The 20,382-nt window shown below is 44.1% G+C and overlaps 6 non-coding genes across 6 annotated transcripts; all 6 read right to left on the reverse strand.

Moving 5' to 3' along the window:
• Window positions 1-3,975: 3,975 nt before the first annotated feature.
• LOC139395920 (U6 spliceosomal RNA) lies at window positions 3,976-4,082 on the reverse strand. Its single transcript, XR_011630651.1, has one exon. It is a non-coding gene; the product is annotated as a U6 spliceosomal RNA (small nuclear RNA).
• Window positions 4,083-7,183: 3,101 nt separating this feature from the next.
• Window positions 7,184-7,290, reverse strand: LOC139395921 (U6 spliceosomal RNA). The gene has a single exon (XR_011630652.1). It is a non-coding gene; the product is annotated as a U6 spliceosomal RNA (small nuclear RNA).
• Window positions 7,291-10,379: 3,089 nt separating this feature from the next.
• Window positions 10,380-10,486, reverse strand: LOC139395917 (U6 spliceosomal RNA). The gene has a single exon (XR_011630648.1). It is a non-coding gene; the product is annotated as a U6 spliceosomal RNA (small nuclear RNA).
• Window positions 10,487-13,587: 3,101 nt separating this feature from the next.
• Window positions 13,588-13,694, reverse strand: LOC139395918 (U6 spliceosomal RNA). The gene has a single exon (XR_011630649.1). It is a non-coding gene; the product is annotated as a U6 spliceosomal RNA (small nuclear RNA).
• Window positions 13,695-16,783: 3,089 nt separating this feature from the next.
• LOC139395919 (U6 spliceosomal RNA) lies at window positions 16,784-16,890 on the reverse strand. Its single transcript, XR_011630650.1, has one exon. It is a non-coding gene; the product is annotated as a U6 spliceosomal RNA (small nuclear RNA).
• A 3,000-nt stretch (window positions 16,891-19,890) lies between these two features.
• LOC139395922 (U6 spliceosomal RNA) lies at window positions 19,891-19,997 on the reverse strand. Its single transcript, XR_011630653.1, has one exon. It is a non-coding gene; the product is annotated as a U6 spliceosomal RNA (small nuclear RNA).
• Between the last annotated feature and the right edge of the window lie 385 nt (window positions 19,998-20,382).

Consider the following 20,382-nt stretch of genomic DNA (forward strand, 5'->3'; position numbering starts at 1 on the left):
CAGTATGAGTCCTGGGGCTGGAGAATGGTCCAACATGTCTGCTAATTCATTGATATATAAATGTTGGAAAGGTTTGGACTCAAACTGCAGCCTTGTCTCACACCTCGATTTTGTGAAAATAATTATGTTATTTTGTTTTAGATTTTTATTGCACACTTGTTTTCTGTGTACATACATTTTATTAAGTCATACACCTTACCACCAAGCCCACTTTAGAGAATTGTGTAGAATAGCCCTTCGTGCCAAATAGAATCAAATGCTTTTTTTAAAGGCAATAAAGCAAGCAAAGATTTTGCCCTCTTTTTTTTTTTGGTGGTGTAATGTCTGCTTCCAACTCACACCGTCAAACACATGGATCCCCTGAACGCAGCTCACTCTCCAGATCCCAATCACCTGAATTCTGATCACCTGTTCACACACCTGTATGTCATAATCACACACTATGTAGTTCAGTTCATTGTGAGGTATTATTTTTTTGTTGTTGTCCACATTCTATTCGGATCTCTGTTTATTTCCATATTAGTCCTCCCGTGTATCATAGTTTTTGGCCATCCTCACTAACATGTTACGTTTTTCTTCTGGTGAAAGAGAGGAGGACCAAAATGCAGCGTGGTTATTCATAAACATCTTTAATGAAAGATGAAAATACAAACAGTTTACAAAAACAATAAACGTGAAAAACCGAACCAGCTCTATCTGGTGCAACAAGCACAGAGACAGGAACAATCACCCACGAAATACCCAAAGAATATGGCTGCCTAAATATGGTTCCCAATCAGAGACAACGATAAACACCTGCCTCTGATTGAGAACCACTCTAGGCAACCATAGACTTTCCTAGACTACTATACTAAACACAATCCCATAAACTACAAAAACCCCAAGACAAAACAAACCACATAAATCACCCATGTCACACCCTGGCCTAACCAAAATAATAAAGAGAACACAGAATACTAAGACCAGGGTGTGACATAACAACGTTGTTTTGTCTATTCTCTGCCTGTACTGTTACCTGTCAGATTTCTTGTCATCCACCTCTTTCCTGATCTCCCAGACAACGTTACTAGCCTTTTCCCTGCCTGTACTGTTACCTTTTTGGATTCCCTGTGTATGACCTTCTGCCTGTCCCTGGACCGTGCTACCTGCCTCCTCCTGTGTATGACCTTCTGCCTGTCCCTGGACCATGCTACCTGCCTCCTCCAGTGTATGACCTTCTGCCTGTCCATGGGACCATGCTACCTGCCTCCTCCTGTGGTCCTTTACACCTGCTGCGCCCTGCGCTTGAAACCAGCACTTAGTCTCCCATCATACTCATTACAGGTGGACATGTTTATTAATTAGTCTGTGTAAGGTGTAAATATGGTCAGTAGTGCGATGGTGGGGGAGAAATCCAATGTGACATTTACTGAATTACATTTTTTTTCTTGAAGAAAGTATTCAATTCAAAATGCTATACACAACCTTTCCCAAGTTGTTGTTTTTGCAAATTCCCCTGTAATTATTGGGGTCTGATTTGTCTCCACTCTTGTGGACAGGGGAAAAGTTAATACCATACTGAACATTTTAAGCACAGCATTTTGTAACTCAGGTGTGCTGTTTTTCAGCATTTCATTTCTGATCTTATCTAGACCACAAGCAGCCTTTGATTTTATAGATTTGAGCTTTTCATTTAGTTCTTGTTGGGTTATTGGGTCATTTTTAATGGATTTTGGTTGTTTTTAATGACTGATTCAAGGATGTTCAATTTTTCTTGAATTTCTAATTGGTTCTGTTGTCTTTTTGTAAAGATTATCAAAATACGTTTTCCAAATTCCTTCATCTTGTAATTCTTGTGGCTTTGTCGAGCTTAAATTGTTTGTGGTTCAGAACTGATTTCGTTCAACTGCGTTTTCAATTTCGTCGAGTGTCTTGTTGGTATAATTCAATTTCTTGCGTTTCAGTGTATGTTTCTACGGCTTCAGAGTTTCAAAGTATTCATAGCGTAGCTCCGAGAGTCCCCTCTGATTCTACCATTAAGCATGTACAGGCCTAAGGCTCGACAGATGCAGTTTCAAAGTATTCATAGCGTAGCTCCGAGAGTCCCCTCTGATTCTACCATTAAGCATGTACAGGCCTAAGGCTCGACAGATGCAGTTTCAAAGTATTCATAGCGTAGCTCCGAGAGTCCCCTCTGATTCTACCATTAAGCATGTACAGGCCTAAGGCTCGACAGATGCAGTTTCAAAGTATTCATAGCGTAGCTCCGAGAGTCCCCTCTGATTTTACCATTAAGCATGTACAGGCCTAAGGCTCGACAGATGCAGTTTCAAAGTATTCATAGCGTAGCTCCGAGAGTCCCCTCTGATTCTACCATTAAGCATGTACAGGCCTAAGGCTCGACAGATGCAGTTTCAAAGTATTCATAGCGTAGCTCCGAGAGTCCCCTCTGATTCTACCATTAAGCATGTACAGGCCTAAGGCTCGACAGATGCAGTTTCAAAGTATTCATAGCGTAGCTCCGAGAGTCCCCTCTGATTCTACCATTAAGCATGTACAGGCCTAAGGCTCGACAGATGCACTAACTCCTTCCCATTTTTGTTCAGTATTTGGTCAGGACTGTTTCTATTTATAAGAGGGCTACTGTACAAGGAGGGGTGTCCAACTATGTGGTGGTTACCTCCCACATCAGTGTAGTCAGGCTCAGAACCTGTCCTCGCATTGAAATCTCACTTCTGCCTGAAATGTAATGATTTCTGCCTGGAGATTGTCAAAAAACTGGTCATCATCATATGGTGAAACTGAAGGAGGAGCAGAAGCTGCACATATGTACACATCATTGTCACAAGAGATTGTACCTTTGTTAAGTTTGAGCCAAATGTGTATGGTACCTTTTTTTTCATTTCATTCAGTGCTGCTTAAGCCGAATGATGATTCCACCCGGCCCCGTTTAACATGTCTATGTTTGATTGATGGTAGTAAACTTTCTCTATAGCCTGAGGGACACTGAGTATCTATGTCTCCACAACACCGTGTTTCCAGTAGGATTATGATGTCCTCCTGTCCCATTGATGTTTTTAATCCATTCTGGATTTGTTGTTTTAGAACCAAAATGTGAAGAGAATAGGCCCTGGATATTCCAAGAGCTGATAGTTAATGATCTCATTTATAATAAGTGATATTCACTGGTTTGAGTAAAGTACATTGAAAATAAATCCAAAATAGTAATATATATATATATACCATTACATATAATTATTATTATAATACCAGTGCCAATAAAATATAGAATAGTTGTAAACAAATGAATAAGAATGGAATAAGATTTGTACTTATTTTTGTGTGCAATGCAATCTGCAACCCTGTGTGTGATTTAAAGGGTCTGTCTAGCCCAGTAGTCTGCATATTAGATGCAGTAGTTGGCACACCTCTCTTCTCTGATTGTTCTAGGTGTCTTTTGCCAGAGGTTACCTCAGCATATATAGGCTGATGATCTGAATGATGTATGGTGTGGACTGCATCATGTGGTGTACTTCTCTGAAGGACAGAGTTCTGCCTGATCCTAGAGTGGTGGTCTGTGCTGTGTTGTGATGGGTCTGGTCCAGTAGGGCTGTGTTGTGATGGGTCTGGTCCAGTAGAGCTGTGTTGTGATGGGCCGGGTCCAGTAGAGCTGTGTTGTGATGGGTCTGGTCCAGTAGAGCTGTGTTGTGATGGGTCTGGTCCAGTAGAGCTGTGTTGTGATGGGTCTGGTCCAGTAGAGCTGTGTTGTGATGGGTCTGGTCCAGTAGAGCTGTGTTGTGATGGGTCTGGTCACCAGTAGATAACACCAATGGATGTAATAGCGCTATGTGGCCACCAGATGGAGGTATTGGAACAACATTAACATGAAGTCACTGCCATTATGGCACTATTTCCAATGGGATTTAAAACATTTTCTTATGGGTAATACTAGGAGGAAGATGGATGTCCCCCCTTATATATAGGGGTAAAAGGGGTCAAAATAAGGAACGCTTCACGAATTTGCGTGTCATCCTTGCGCAGGGGCCATGCTAATCTTCTCTGTATCGTTCCAATTTTAGTATATGTGCTGCCGAAGCGAGCACAATACAGACATAGGAGAGGCCCTCATATATAGAGCACAACCCCCCTGACGTTTCGGATCATGGTTGGGGTCAAACAGACCTTCAGAGGCTCAAAAACCACCCATAGAAGGTTCCCACAGGATATTGTATAGACATGAAACTGGTAGGGATAATAATGGCTACCTTGTGTGTTGTAATGTTCTAGCCTCTGCCTCAGAGTTGCAACGTATGCTGGGTGATATGCGAGTACACTGTCCCGTCTAGGACGTTGATAGGGTAGAACATAATGACGTAACAAAAGCCCTCGCACGAAACCCCACCCACTCACTGAAACCCGACACCCTCTGGGGCTGCATTCACCAAAGGTCCTCATGCATAGACGTAGCAGGAAATGTTGTGAAGCCAACGCCAAAAATACCCTAACATGGGGCTTTTAAAATTGTGTACCTTACGTGAAAATGTGCTATTTGGTAAGAAAGAAAGTGATTAGTGATCAACTGTAAAAACTGCTGTTTTGTGACATTTTGACTTTAGTTATAGATGTAGAGACATTTAATTGATTATTATAAGGAATGATTCTAGACTAAAATGTAGTGTAATACGCTTTTGGACTCCTCCCCCTGCTGTTGTAGTGTTCCCCACCCTTCCCCCACTCTCTGTTCCCCACCCTTCCCCCACTCTCTGTTCCCCACCCTTCCCCCACTCTCTGTTCCCCACCCTTCCCCCGCTCTCTGTTCCCCACCCTTCCCCCGCTCTCTGTTCCCCACCCTTCCCCCGCTCTCTGTTCCCCACCCTTCCCCCGCTCTCTGCAACATGGCCCGGCCAAAGATACTCATAACTAACTCCCCATTTAGTAGCGAGAGAAGCAGAATAGAGCAACACAGAAGAGTAGTAGAGACAGAGAGAGGAGAGAGAATAGAGCAACACAGAAAAGTAGTAGAGACAGAGAGAGGAGAGAGAACGAGAGAAACAAGGAAATGATAAAGAGAACGTCAGAGAACTAGAGATTCATATGTGGCCTGGCTGTGGTTGGAAGGTGACTGTTTCAACGTTCATGTTGACACATTGCCAGTGTGGTTCAATAAGAGTTTTTAAAACTGGTGGTGGGGGGAGAAAGAGACAGAAGGGGGAGAGGGAGAATGAGAAAAGAGGAGGGAGACAAAATGGGGAGACAAAAAGAGAAAGAAAGGGAGAGTGAGAGACAAAGGGAGGGAAAGAAAAAGGGGAGTGGGTGAGAAGAAGGGGGAGAATGATGAGAGAAAAGGGAGAGGAGAAAGAGATAAAGAGGGAGAGAAAGTGTGACAGAGAAAGAGAGAGAAGGGGGATGTCATTGGATTGGCTGACTGTTTATTTTATTTTTTATTTCACCTTTATTTAACCAGGGAGGCCAGTTGAGAACAAGTTCTCATTTACAACTGCGACCTGGCCAAGATAAAGCATAGCAGTGTGAACAGACAACAACACAGAGTTACACAGAGTAAACCAATAAACAAGTCAATAACACAGTATAAAAAATAAAAAATAGTCTATATACATTGTGTGCAAAAGGCATGAGGAGGTAGGTGAATAATTACAATTTTGCAGATTAACACTGGAGTGATAAATTATCTAGATGGTCATGTGCAGGTAGAGATACTGGTGTGCAAAAGAGCAGAAAAGTAAATAAATAAAAACAGTATTGGGATGATGTAGGTAAATTGGGTGGGCTATTTACCAATGGACTATGTACAGCTGCAGCGATCGGTTAGCTGCTCAGATAGCAGATGTTTAAAGTTGGTGAGGGAGATAAAAGTCTCCAACTTCAGCGATTTTTGCAATTCGTTCCAGTCACAGGCAGCAGAGAACTGGAAGGAAAGGTGGCCAAATGAGGTGTTGGCTTTAGGGATGATCAGTGCGATACACCTGCTGGAGCGCGTGCTACGGGTGGGTGTTGCCATCGTGACCAGTGAACTGAGATAAGGCGGAGCTTTACCTAGCATGGACTTGTAGATGACCTGGAGCCAGTGGGTCTGGCGACTAATATGTAGCGAGGGCCAGCCGACTAGAGCATACAAGTCGCAGTGGTGGGTGGTATAAGGTGCTTTAGTAACAAAACGGATGGCACTGTGATAAACTGCATCCAGTTTGCTGAGTAGAGTATTGGAAGCTATTTTGTAGATGACATCGCCGAAGTCAAGGATCGGTAGGATAGTCAGTTTTACTAGGGTAAGTTTGGCGGCGTGAGTGAAGGAGGCTTTGTTGCGGAATAGAAAGCCGACTCTAGATTTGATTTTAGATTAGAGATGTTTGATATGAGTCTGGAAGGAGAGTTTACAGTCTAGCCAGACACCTAGGTACTTATAGATGTCCACATATTCTAGGTCGGAACCATCCAGGGTGGTGATGCTAGTCGGGCGTGCGGGTGCAGGCAGCGAACGGTTGAAAAGCATGCATTTGGTTTTACTAGCGTTTAAGAGCAGTTGGAGGCCACGGAAGGAGTGTTGTATGGCATTGAAGCTCGTTTGGAGGTTAGATAGCACAGTGTCCAAGGAAGGGCCAGAAGTATACAGAATGGTGTCGTCTGCGTAGAGGTGGATTAGGGAATCGCCCGCAGCAAGAGCAACATCATTGATATATACAGAGAAAAGAGTCGGCCCGAGAATTGAACCCTGTGGCACCCCCATAGAGACTGCCAGAGGACCGGACAACATGCCCTCCGATTTGACACAAATATGGTTAGCTTCTGGAGGTTCTTGAATGTGTTCTAAAATTAAAAATAATAGCGATACCGTATCACATTGGGTGAGGCAGGTTACCGGAAGGTATAATCGAATTAAAAATCAAAAAGAGATCGAAAATAAAATTTAAATATATATACAAAAAATACGAAAAATACAAAAATACACGAGACACGAACAAAACACGTCTTCACTGCTACGCCATCTTGGGAAATTATCACTGTTAGCGCTATTGCATCCATTGGTGATATCACTATGTGGCCACCAGATGGAGGTATTGGAACAACATTAACATGAAGTCACTGCCATTATGGCACCATTTCCAATGGGATTTAAAACATTTTCTTATGGGTAATACTAGGAGGAAGATGGATGTCCCCCCTTATATATAGGGGTAAAAGGGGTCAAAATAAGGAACGCTTCACGAATTTGCGTGTCATCCTTGCGCAGGGGCCATGCTAATCTTCTCTGTATCGTTCCAATTTTAGTATATGTGCTGCCGAAGCGAGCACAATACAGACATAGGAGAGGCCCTCATATATAGAGCACAACCCCCCTGACGTTTCGGATCATGGTTGGGGTCAAACAGACCTTCAGAGGCTCAAAAACCACCCATAGAAGGTTCCCACAGGATATTGTATAGACATGAAACTGGTAGGGATAATAATGGCTACCTTGTGTGTTGTAATGTTCTAGCCTCTGCCTCAGAGTTGCAACGTATGCTGGGTGATATGCGAGTACACTGTCCCGTCTAGGACGTTGATAGGGTAGAACATAATGACGTAACAAAAGCCCTCGCACGAAACCCCACCCACTCACTGAAACCCGACACCCTCTGGGGCTGCATTCACCAAAGGTCCTCATGCATAGACGTAGCAGGAAATGTTGTGAAGCCAACGCCAAAAATACCCTAACATGGGGCTTTTAAAATTGTGTACCTTACGTGAAAATGTGCTATTTGGTAAGAAAGAAAGTGATTAGTGATCAACTGTAAAAACTGCTGTTTTGTGACATTTTGACTTTAGTTATAGATGTAGAGACATTTAATTGATTATTATAAGGAATGATTCTAGACTAAAATGTAGTGTAATACGCTTTTGGACTCCTCCCCCTGCTGTTGTAGTGTTCCCCACCCTTCCCCCACTCTCTGTTCCCCACCCTTCCCCCACTCTCTGTTCCCCACCCTTCCCCCACTCTCTGTTCCCCACCCTTCCCCCGCTCTCTGTTCCCCACCCTTCCCCCGCTCTCTGTTCCCCACCCTTCCCCCGCTCTCTGTTCCCCACCCTTCCCCCGCTCTCTGCAACATGGCCCGGCCAAAGATACTCATAACTAACTCCCCATTTAGTAGCGAGAGAAGCAGAATAGAGCAACACAGAAGAGTAGTAGAGACAGAGAGAGGAGAGAGAATAGAGCAACACAGAAAAGTAGTAGAGACAGAGAGAGGAGAGAGAACGAGAGAAACAAGGAAATGATAAAGAGAACGTCAGAGAACTAGAGATTCATATGTGGCCTGGCTGTGGTTGGAAGGTGACTGTTTCAACGTTCATGTTGACACATTGCCAGTGTGGTTCAATAAGAGTTTTTAAAACTGGTGGTGGGGGGAGAAAGAGACAGAAGGGGGAGAGGGAGAATGAGAAAAGAGGAGGGAGACAAAATGGGGAGACAAAAAGAGAAAGAAAGGGAGAGTGAGAGACAAAGGGAGGGAAAGAAAAAGGGGAGTGGGTGAGAAGAAGGGGGAGAATGATGAGAGAAAAGGGAGAGGAGAAAGAGATAAAGAGGGAGAGAAAGTGTGACAGAGAAAGAGAGAGAAGGGGGATGTCATTGGATTGGCTGACTGTTTATTTTATTTTTTATTTCACCTTTATTTAACCAGGGAGGCCAGTTGAGAACAAGTTCTCATTTACAACTGCGACCTGGCCAAGATAAAGCATAGCAGTGTGAACAGACAACAACACAGAGTAACACAGAGTAAACCAATAAACAAGTCAATAACACAGTATAAAAAATAAAAAATAGTCTATATACATTGTGTGCAAAAGGCATGAGGAGGTAGGTGAATAATTACAATTTTGCAGATTAACACTGGAGTGATAAATTATCTAGATGGTCATGTGCAGGTAGAGATACTGGTGTGCAAAAGAGCAGAAAAGTAAATAAATAAAAACAGTATTGGGATGATGTAGGTAAATTGGGTGGGCTATTTACCAATGGACTATGTACAGCTGCAGCGATCGGTTAGCTGCTCAGATAGCAGATGTTTAAAGTTGGTGAGGGAGATAAAAGTCTCCAACTTCAGCGATTTTTGCAATTCGTTCCAGTCACAGGCAGCAGAGAACTGGAAGGAAAGGCGGCCAAATGAGGTGTTGGCTTTAGGGATGATCAGTGCGATACACCTGCTGGAGCGCGTGCTACGGGTGGGTGTTGCCATCGTGACCAGTGAACTGAGATAAGGCAGAGCTTTACCTAGCATGGACTTGTAGATGACCTGGAGCCAGTGGGTCTGGCGACTAATATGTAGCGAGGGCCAGCCGACTAGAGCATACAAGTCGCAGTGGTGGGTGGTATAAGGTGCTTTAGTAACAAAACGGATGGCACTGTGATAAACTGCATCCAGTTTGCTGAGTAGAGTATTGGAAGCTATTTTGTAGATGACATCGCCGAAGTCAAGGATCGGTAGGATAGTCAGTTTTACTAGGGTAAGTTTGGCGGCGTGAGTGAAGGAGGCTTTGTTGCGGAATAGAAAGCCGACTCTAGATTTGATTTTAGATTAGAGATGTTTGATATGAGTCTGGAAGGAGAGTTTACAGTCTAGCCAGACACCTAGGTACTTATAGATGTCCACATATTCTAGGTCGGAACCATCCAGGGTGGTGATGCTAGTCGGGCGTGCGGGTGCAGGCAGCGAACGGTTGAAAAGCATGCATTTGGTTTTACTAGCGTTTAAGAGCAGTTGGAGGCCACGGAAGGAGTGTTGTATGGCATTGAAGCTCGTTTGGAGGTTAGATAGCACAGTGTCCAAGGAAGGGCCAGAAGTATACAGAATGGTGTCGTCTGCGTAGAGGTGGATTAGGGAATCGCCCGCAGCAAGAGCAACATCATTGATATATACAGAGAAAAGAGTCGGCCCGAGAATTGAACCCTGTGGCACCCCCATAGAGACTGCCAGAGGACCGGACAACATGCCCTCCGATTTGACACAAATCTGGTTAGCTTCTGGAGGTTCTTGAATGTGTTCTAAAATTAAAAATAATAGCGATACCGTATCACATTGGGTGAGGCAGGTTACCGGAAGGTATAATCGAATTAAAAATCAAAAAGAGATCGAAAATAAAATTTAAATATATATACAAAAAATACGAAAAATACAAAAGTACACGAGACACGAACAAAACACGTCTTCACTGCTACGCCATCTTGGGAAATTATCACTGTTAGCGCTATTGCATCCATTGGTGATATCACTATGTGGCCACCAGATGGAGGTATTGGAACAACATTAACATGAAGTCACTGCCATTATGGCACCATTTCCAATGGGATTTAAAACATTTTCTTATGGGTAATACTAGGAGGAAGATGGATGTATAGGGGTAAAAGGGGTAAAAATAAGGAACGCTTCACGAATTTGCGTGTCATCCTTGCGCAGGGGCCATGCTAATCTTCTCTGTATCGTTCCAATTTTAGTATATGTGCTGCCGAAGCGAGCACAATACAGACATAGGAGAGGCCCTCATATATAGAGCACAACCCCCCTGACGTTTCGGATCATGGTTGGGGTCAAACAGACCTTCAGAGGCTCAAAAACCACCCATAGAAGGTTCCCACAGGATATTGTATAGACATGAAACTGGTAGGGATAATAATGGCTACCTTGTGTGTTGTAATGTTCTAGCCTCTGCCTCAGAGTTGCAACGTATGCTGGGTGATATGCGAGTACACTGTCCCGTCTAGGACGTTGATAGGGTAGAACATAATGACGTAACAAAAGCCCTCGCACGAAACCCCACCCACTCACTGAAACCCGACACCCTCTGGGGCTGCATTCACCAAAGGTCCTCATGCATAGACGTAGCAGGAAATGTTGTGAAGCCAACGCCAAAAATACCCTAACATGGGGCTTTTAAAATTGTGTACCTTACGTGAAAATGTGCTATTTGGTAAGAAAGAAAGTGATTAGTGATCAACTGTAAAAACTGCTGTTTTGTGACATTTTGACTTTAGTTATAGATGTAGAGACATTTAATTGATTATTATAAGGAATGATTCTAGACTAAAATGTAGTGTAATACGCTTTTGGACTCCTCCCCCTGCTGTTGTAGTGTTCCCCACCCTTCCCCCACTCTCTGTTCCCCACCCTTCCCCCACTCTCTGTTCCCCACCCTTCCCCCACTCTCTGTTCCCCACCCTTCCCCCGCTCTCTGTTCCCCACCCTTCCCCCGCTCTCTGTTCCCCACCCTTCCCCCGCTCTCTGTTCCCCACCCTTCCCCCGCTCTCTGCAACATGGCCCGGCCAAAGATACTCATAACTAACTCCCCATTTAGTAGCGAGAGAAGCAGAATAGAGCAACACAGAAGAGTAGTAGAGACAGAGAGAGGAGAGAGAATAGAGCAACACAGAAAAGTAGTAGAGACAGAGAGAGGAGAGAGAACGAGAGAAACAAGGAAATGATAAAGAGAACGTCAGAGAACTAGAGATTCATATGTGGCCTGGCTGTGGTTGGAAGGTGACTGTTTCAACGTTCATGTTGACACATTGCCAGTGTGGTTCAATAAGAGTTTTTAAAACTGGTGGTGGGGGGAGAAAGAGACAGAAGGGGGAGAGGGAGAATGAGAAAAGAGGAGGGAGACAAAATGGGGAGACAAAAAGAGAAAGAAAGGGAGAGTGAGAGACAAAGGGAGGGAAAGAAAAAGGGGAGTGGGTGAGAAGAAGGGGGAGAATGATGAGAGAAAAGGGAGAGGAGAAAGAGATAAAGAGGGAGAGAAAGTGTGACAGAGAAAGAGAGAGAAGGGGGATGTCATTGGATTGGCTGACTGTTTATTTTATTTTTTATTTCACCTTTATTTAACCAGGGAGGCCAGTTGAGAACAAGTTCTCATTTACAACTGCGACCTGGCCAAGATAAAGCATAGCAGTGTGAACAGACAACAACACAGAGTTACACAGAGTAAACCAATAAACAAGTCAATAACACAGTATAAAAAATAAAAAATAGTCTATATACATTGTGTGCAAAAGGCATGAGGAGGTAGGTGAATAATTACAATTTTGCAGATTAACACTGGAGTGATAAATTATCTAGATGGTCATGTGCAGGTAGAGATACTGGTGTGCAAAAGAGCAGAAAAGTAAATAAATAAAAACAGTATTGGGATGATGTAGGTAAATTGGGTGGGCTATTTACCAATGGACTATGTACAGCTGCAGCGATCGGTTAGCTGCTCAGATAGCAGATGTTTAAAGTTGGTGAGGGAGATAAAAGTCTCCAACTTCAGCGATTTTTGCAATTCGTTCCAGTCACAGGCAGCAGAGAACTGGAAGGAAAGGTGGCCAAATGAGGTGTTGGCTTTAGGGATGATCAGTGCGATACACCTGCTGGAGCGCGTGCTACGAGTGGGTGTTGCCATCGTGACCAGTGAACTGAGATAAGGCGGAGCTTTACCTAGCATGGACTTGTAGATGACCTGGAGCCAGTGGGTCTGGCGACTAATATGTAGCGAGGGCCAGCCGACTAGAGCATACAAGTCGCAGTGGTGGGTGGTATAAGGTGCTTTAGTAACAAAACGGATGGCACTGTGATAAACTGCATCCAGTTTGCTGAGTAGAGTATTGGAAGCTATTTTGTAGATGACATCGCCGAAGTCAAGGATCGGTAGGATAGTCAGTTTTACTAGGGTAAGTTTGGCGGCGTGAGTGAAGGAGGCTTTGTTGCGGAATAGAAAGCCGACTCTAGATTTGATTTTAGATTAGAGATGTTTGATATGAGTCTGGAAGGAGAGTTTACAGTCTAGCCAGACACCTAGGTACTTATAGATGTCCACATATTCTAGGTCGGAACCATCCAGGGTGGTGATGCTAGTCGGGCGTGCGGGTGCAGGCAGCGAACGGTTGAAAAGCATGCATTTGGTTTTACTAGCGTTTAAGAGCAGTTGGAGGCCACGGAAGGAGTGTTGTATGGCATTGAAGCTCGTTTGGAGGTTAGATAGCACAGTGTCCAAGGAAGGGCCAGAAGTATACAGAATGGTGTCGTCTGCGTAGAGGTGGATTAGGGAATCGCCCGCAGCAAGAGCAACATCATTGATATATACAGAGAAAAGAGTCGGCCCGAGAATTGAACCCTGTGGCACCCCCATAGAGACTGCCAGAGGACCGGACAACATGCCCTCCGATTTGACACAAATATGGTTAGCTTCTGGAGGTTCTTGAATGTGTTCTAAAATTAAAAATAATAGCGATACCATATCACATTGGGTGAGGCAGGTTACCGGAAGGTATAATCGAATTAAAAATCAAAAAGAGATCGAAAATAAAATTTAAATATATATACAAAAAATACGAAAAATACAAAAATACACGAGACACGAACAAAACACGTCTTCACTGCTACGCCATCTTGGGAAATTATCACTGTTAGCGCTATTGCATCCATTGGTGATATCACTATGTGGCCACCAGATGGAGGTATTGGAACAACATTAACATGAAGTCACTGCCATTATGGCACCATTTCCAATGGGATTTAAAACATTTTCTTATGGGTAATACTAGGAGGAAGATGGATGTCCCCCCTTATATATAGGGGTAAAAGGGGTCAAAATAAGGAACGCTTCACAAATTTGCGTGTCATCCTTGCGCAGGGGCCATGCTAATCTTCTCTGTATCGTTCCAATTTTAGTATATGTGCTGCCGAAGCGAGCACAATACAGACATAGGAGAGGCCCTCATATATAGAGCACAACCCCCCTGACGTTTCGGATCATGGTTGGGGTCAAACAGACCTTCAGAGGCTCAAAAACCACCCATAGAAGGTTCCCACAGGATATTGTATAGACATGAAACTGGTAGGGATAATAATGGCTACCTTGTGTGTTGTAATGTTCTAGCCTCTGCCTCAGAGTTGCAACGTATGCTGGGTGATATGCGAGTACACTGTCCCGTCTAGGACGTTGATAGGGTAGAACATAATGACGTAACAAAAGCCCTCGCACGAAACCCCACCCACTCACTGAAACCCGACACCCTCTGGGGCTGCATTCACCAAAGGTCCTCATGCATAGACGTAGCAGGAAATGTTGTGAAGCCAACGCCAAAAATACCCTAACATGGGGCTTTTAAAATTGTGTACCTTACGTGAAAATGTGCTATTTGGTAAGAAAGAAAGTGATTAGTGATCAACTGTAAAAACTGCTGTTTTGTGACATTTTGACTTTAGTTATAGATGTAGAGACATTTAATTGATTATTATAAGGAATGATTCTAGACTAAAATGTAGTGTAATACGCTTTTGGACTCCTCCCCCTGCTGTTGTAGTGTTCCCCACCCTTCCCCCACTCTCTGTTCCCCACCCTTCCCCCACTCTCTGTTCCCCACCCTTCCCCCACTCTCTGTTCCCCACCCTTCCCCCGCTCTCTGTTCCCCACCCTTCCCCCGCTCTCTGTTCCCCACCCTTCCCCCGCTCTCTGTTCCCCACCCTTCCCCCGCTCTCTGCAACATGGCCCGGCCAAAGATACTCATAACTAACTCCCCATTTAGTAGCGAGAGAAGCAGAATAGAGCAACACAGAAGAGTAGTAGAGACAGAGAGAGGAGAGAGAATAGAGCAACACAGAAAAGTAGTAGAGACAGAGAGAGGAGAGAGAACGAGAGAAACAAGGAAATGATAAAGAGAACGTCAGAGAACTAGAGATTCATATGTGGCCTGGCTGTGGTTGGAAGGTGACTGTTTCAACGTTCATGTTGACACATTGCCAGTGTGGTTCAATAAGAGTTTTTAAAACTGGTGGTGGGGGGAGAAAGAGACAGAAGGGGGAGAGGGAGAATGAGAAAAGAGGAGGGAGACAAAATGGGGAGACAAAAAGAGAAAGAAAGGGAGAGTGAGAGACAAAGGGAGGGAAAGAAAAAGGGGAGTGGGTGAGAAGAAGGGGGAGAATGATGAGAGAAAAGGGAGAGGAGAAAGAGATAAAGAGGGAGAGAAAGTGTGACAGAGAAAGAGAGAGAAGGGGGATGTCATTGGATTGGCTGACTGTTTATTTTATTTTTTATTTCACCTTTATTTAACCAGGGAGGCCAGTTGAGAACAAGTTCTCATTTACAACTGCGACCTGGCCAAGATAAAGCATAGCAGTGTGAACAGACAACAACACAGAGTTACACAGAGTAAACCAATAAACAAGTCAATAACACAGTATAAAAAATAAAAAATAGTCTATATACATTGTGTGCAAAAGGCATGAGGAGGTAGGTGAATAATTACAATTTTGCAGATTAACACTGGAGTGATAAATTATCTAGATGGTCATGTGCAGGTAGAGATACTGGTGTGCAAAAGAGCAGAAAAGTAAATAAATAAAAACAGTATTGGGATGATGTAGGTAAATTGGGTGGGCTATTTACCAATGGACTATGTACAGCTGCAGCGATCGGTTAGCTGCTCAGATAGCAGATGTTTAAAGTTGGTGAGGGAGATAAAAGTCTCCAACTTCAGCGATTTTTGCAATTCGTTCCAGTCACAGGCAGCAGAGAACTGGAAGGAAAGGCGGCCAAATGAGGTGTTGGCTTTAGGGATGATCAGTGCGATACACCTGCTGGAGCGCGTGCTACGGGTGGGTGTTGCCATCGTGACCAGTGAACTGAGATAAGGCAGAGCTTTACCTAGCATGGACTTGTAGATGACCTGGAGCCAGTGGGTCTGGCGACTAATATGTAGCGAGGGCCAGCCGACTAGAGCATACAAGTCGCAGTGGTGGGTGGTATAAGGTGCTTTAGTAACAAAACGGATGGCACTGTGATAAACTGCATCCAGTTTGCTGAGTAGAGTATTGGAAGCTATTTTGTAGATGACATCGCCGAAGTCAAGGATCGGTAGGATAGTCAGTTTTACTAGGGTAAGTTTGGCGGCGTGAGTGAAGGAGGCTTTGTTGCGGAATAGAAAGCCGACTCTAGATTTGATTTTAGATTAGAGATGTTTGATATGAGTCTGGAAGGAGAGTTTACAGTCTAGCCAGACACCTAGGTACTTATAGATGTCCACATATTCTAGGTCGGAACCATCCAGGGTGGTGATGCTAGTCGGGCGTGCGGGTGCAGGCAGCGAACGGTTGAAAAGCATGCATTTGGTTTTACTAGCGTTTAAGAGCAGTTGGAGGCCACGGAAGGAGTGTTGTATGGCATTGAAGCTCGTTTGGAGGTTAGATAGCACAGTGTCCAAGGAAGGGCCAGAAGTATACAGAATGGTGTCGTCTGCGTAGAGGTGGATTAGGGAATCGCCCGCAGCAAGAGCAACATCATTGATATATACAGAGAAAAGAGTCGGCCCGAGAATTGAACCCTGTGGCACCCCCATAGAGACTGCCAGAGGACCGGACAACATGCCCTCCGATTTGACACAAATCTGGTTAGCTTCTGGAGGTTCTTGAATGTGTTCTAAAATTAAAAATAATAGCGATACCGTATCACATTGGGTGAGGCAGGTTACCGGAAGGTATAATCGAATTAAAAATCAAAAAGAGATCGAAAATAAAATTTAAATATATATACAAAAAATACGAAAAATACAAAAGTACACGAGACACGAACAAAACACGTCTTCACTGCTACGCCATCTTGGGAAATTATCACTGTTAGCGCTATTGCATCCATTGGTGATATCACTATGTGGCCACCAGATGGAGGTATTGGAACAACATTAACATGAAGTCACTGCCATTATGGCACCATTTCCAATGGGATTTAAAACATTTTCTTATGGGTAATACTAGGAGGAAGATGGATGTATAGGGGTAAAAGGGGTAAAAATAAGGAACGCTTCACGAATTTGCGTGTCATCCTTGCGCAGGGGCCATGCTAATCTTCTCTGTATCGTTCCAATTTTAGTATATGTGCTGCCGAAGCGAGCACAATACAGACATAGGAGAGGCCCTCATATATAGAGCACAACCCCCCTGACGTTTCGGATCATGGTTGGGGTCAAACAGACCTTCAGAGGCTCAAAAACCACCCATAGAAGGTTCCCACAGGATATTGTATAGACATGAAACTGGTAGGCATAATAATGGCTACCTTGTGTGTTGTAATGTTCTAGCCTCTGCCTCAGAGTTGCAACGTATGCTGGGTGATATGCGAGTACACTGTCCCGTCTAGGACGTTGATAGGGTAGAACATAATGACGTAACAAAAGCCCTCGCACAAAACCCCACCCACTCACTGAAACCCGACACGCTCTGGGGCTGCATTCACTAAAGGTCCTCGTGCATAGACGTAGCAGGAAATGTGGGGCTTTTAAAATCGTGTACCTTGCGTGAAAATGTGATAATTGGTAAGAAAGAAAGTGATCAGTGATCAATTGTAAAAACTGCTGTTTTGTGACATTTTGACTTTAGTTATAGATGTAGAGACATTTAATTGATTATTATAAGGAATGATTCTAGACTAAAATGTAGTGTTATAAGCTTTTGGACTCCTCCCCCTGCTGTTGTAGTTGCTCTTCCCCTGGTCTTTGTTCCCCACCCTTCCCCCGCTCTATGTTCGCCACCCTTCCCCCGCTCTCTGTTCGCCACCCTTCCCCCGCTCTCTGTTCCCCACCCTTCCCCCGCTCTCTGCAACATGGCCCGGCCAAAGATACTTATAACCAACTCCCCATTTAGTAGTGAGAGAAGCAGAATAGAGCAACACAGAAGAGTAGTAGAGACAGAGAGAGGAGAGAGAATAGAGCAACACAGAAGAGTAGTAGAGACAGAGAGAGGAGAGAGAACTAGAGAAACAAGGAAATGATAAAGAGAACGACAGAGAACTAGAGATTCATATGTGGCCTGGCTGTGGTTGGAAGGTGACTGTTTCTACGTTCATGTTGACACATTGCCAGTGTGGTTCAATAAGAGTTTTTAAAACTGGTGGTGGGGGGAGAAAGAGACAGAAGGGGGAGAGGGAGAATGAGAAAAGAGGAGGGAGAGAAAATGGGGAGACAAAAAGAGAAAGAAAGGGAGAGTGAGAGACAAAGGGAGGGAAAGAAAAAGGGGAGTGGGTGAGAAAAAGGGGGAGAATGATGAGAGAAAAGGGAGAGGAGAAAGAGATAAAGAGGGAGAGAAAGTGTGACAGAGAAAGAGAGAGAAGGGGGATGTCATTGGATTGGCTGACTGTTTATTTTATTTTTTATTTCACCTTTATTTAACCAGGGAGGCTAGTTGAGAACAAGTTCTCATTTACAACTGCGACCTGGCCAAGATAAAGCATAGCAGTGTGAACAGACAACACAGAGTTACACATGGACTAAACAATTAACACGTCAATAACACAGTATAAAAAATAAAAAATAGTCTATATACATTGTGTGCAAAAGGCATGAGGAGGTAGGCGAATAATTACAATTTTGCTAATTAACACTGGAGTGATAAATGATCTAGATGGTCATGTGCAAGTAGAGATACTGGTGTGCAAAAGAGCAGAAAAGTAAATAAATAAAAACAGTATTGGGATGATGTAGGTAAATTGGGTGGGCTATTTACCAATGGACTATGTACAGCTGCAGCGATCGGTTAGCTGCTCAGATAGCAGATGTTTAAAGTTGGTGAGGGAGATAAAAGTCTCCAACTTCAGCGATTTTTGCAATTCGTTCCAGTCACAGGCAGCAGAGAACTGGAAGGAAAGGCGGCCAAATGAGGTGTTGGCTTTAGGGATGATCAGTGCGATACACCTGCTGGAGCGCGTGCTACGGGTGGGTGTTGCCATCGTGACCAGTGAACTGAGATAAGGCGGAGCTTTACCTAGCGTGGACTTGTAGATGACCTGGAGCCAGTGGGTCTGGCGACTAATATGTAGCGAGGGCCAGCCGACTAGAGCATACAAGTCGCAGTGGTGGGTGGTATAAGGTGCTTTAGTAACAAAACGGATGGCACTGTGATAAACTGCATCCAGTTTGCTGAGTAGAGTATTGGAAGCTATTTTGTAGATGACATCGCCGAAGTCAAGGATCGGTAGGATAGTCAGTTTTACTAGGGTAAGTTTGGCGGCGTGAGTGAAGGAGGCTTTGTTGCGGAATAGAAAGCCGACTCTAGATTTGATTTTAGATTAGAGATGTTTGATATGAGTCTGGAAGGAGAGTTTACAGTCTAGCCAGACACCTAGGTACTTATAGATGTCCACATATTCTAGGTCGGAACCATCCAGGGTGGTGATGCTAGTCGGGCGTGCGGGTGCAGGCAGCGAACGGTTGAAAAGCATGCATTTGGTTTTACTAGCGTTTAAGAGCAGTTGGAGGCCACGGAAGGAGTGTTGTATGGCATTGAAGCTCGTTTGGAGGTTAGATAGCACAGTGTCCAAGGAAGGGCCAGAAGTATACAGAATGGTGTCGTTTGCGTAGAGGTGGATTAGGGAATCGCCCGCAGCAAGAGCAACATCATTGATATATACAGAGAAAAGAGTCGGCCCTAGAATTGAACCCTGTGGCACCCCCATAGAGACTGCCAGAGGACCGGACAACATGCCCTCCGATTTGACACAAATCTGGTTAGCTTCTGGAGGTTCTTGAATGTGTTCTAAAATTAAAAATAATAGCGATACCGTATCACATTGGGTGAGGCAGGTTACCGGAAGGTATAATCGAATTAAAAATCAAAAAGAGATCGAAAATAAAATGTAAATACATATACAAAAAATACGAAAAATACAAAAGTACACGAGACACGAACAAAACACGTCTTCACTGCTACGCCATCTTGGGAAATTATCACTGTTAGCGCTATTGCATCCATTGGTGATATCACTATGTGGCCACCAGATGGAGGTATTGGAACAACATTAACATGAAGTCACTGCCATTATGGCACCATTTCCAATGGGATTTAAAACATTTTCTTATGGGTAATACTAGGAGGAAGATGGATGTATAGGGGTAAAAGGGGTCAAAATAAGGAACGCTTCACGAATTTGCGTGTCATCCTTGCGCAGGGGCCATGCTAATCTTCTCTGTATCGTTCCAATTTTAGTATATGTGCTGCCGAAGCGAGCACAATACAGACATAGGAGAGGCCCTCATATATAGAGCACAACCCCCCTGACGTTTCGGATCATGGTTGGGGTCAAACAGACCTTCAGAGGCTCAAAAACCACCCATAGAAGGTTCCCACAGGATATTGTATAGACATGAAACTGGTAGGGATAATAATGGCTACCTTGTGTGTTGTAATGTTCTAGCCTCTGCCTCAGAGTTGCAACGTATGCTGGGTGATATGCGAGTACACTGTCCCGTCTAGGACGTTGATAGGGTAGAACATAATGACGTAACAAAAGCCCTCGCACAAAACCCCACCCACTCACTGAAACCCGACACGCTCTGGGGCTGCATTCACTAAAGGTCCTCATGCATAGACGTAGCAGGAAATGTGGGGCTTTTAA

The sequence above is a fragment of the Oncorhynchus clarkii genome, unplaced genomic scaffold (genome assembly GCF_045791955.1).
Source record: "Oncorhynchus clarkii lewisi isolate Uvic-CL-2024 unplaced genomic scaffold, UVic_Ocla_1.0 unplaced_contig_11948_pilon_pilon, whole genome shotgun sequence".
In the NCBI taxonomy this organism is placed as follows: Eukaryota; Metazoa; Chordata; class Actinopteri; order Salmoniformes; family Salmonidae; genus Oncorhynchus; species Oncorhynchus clarkii.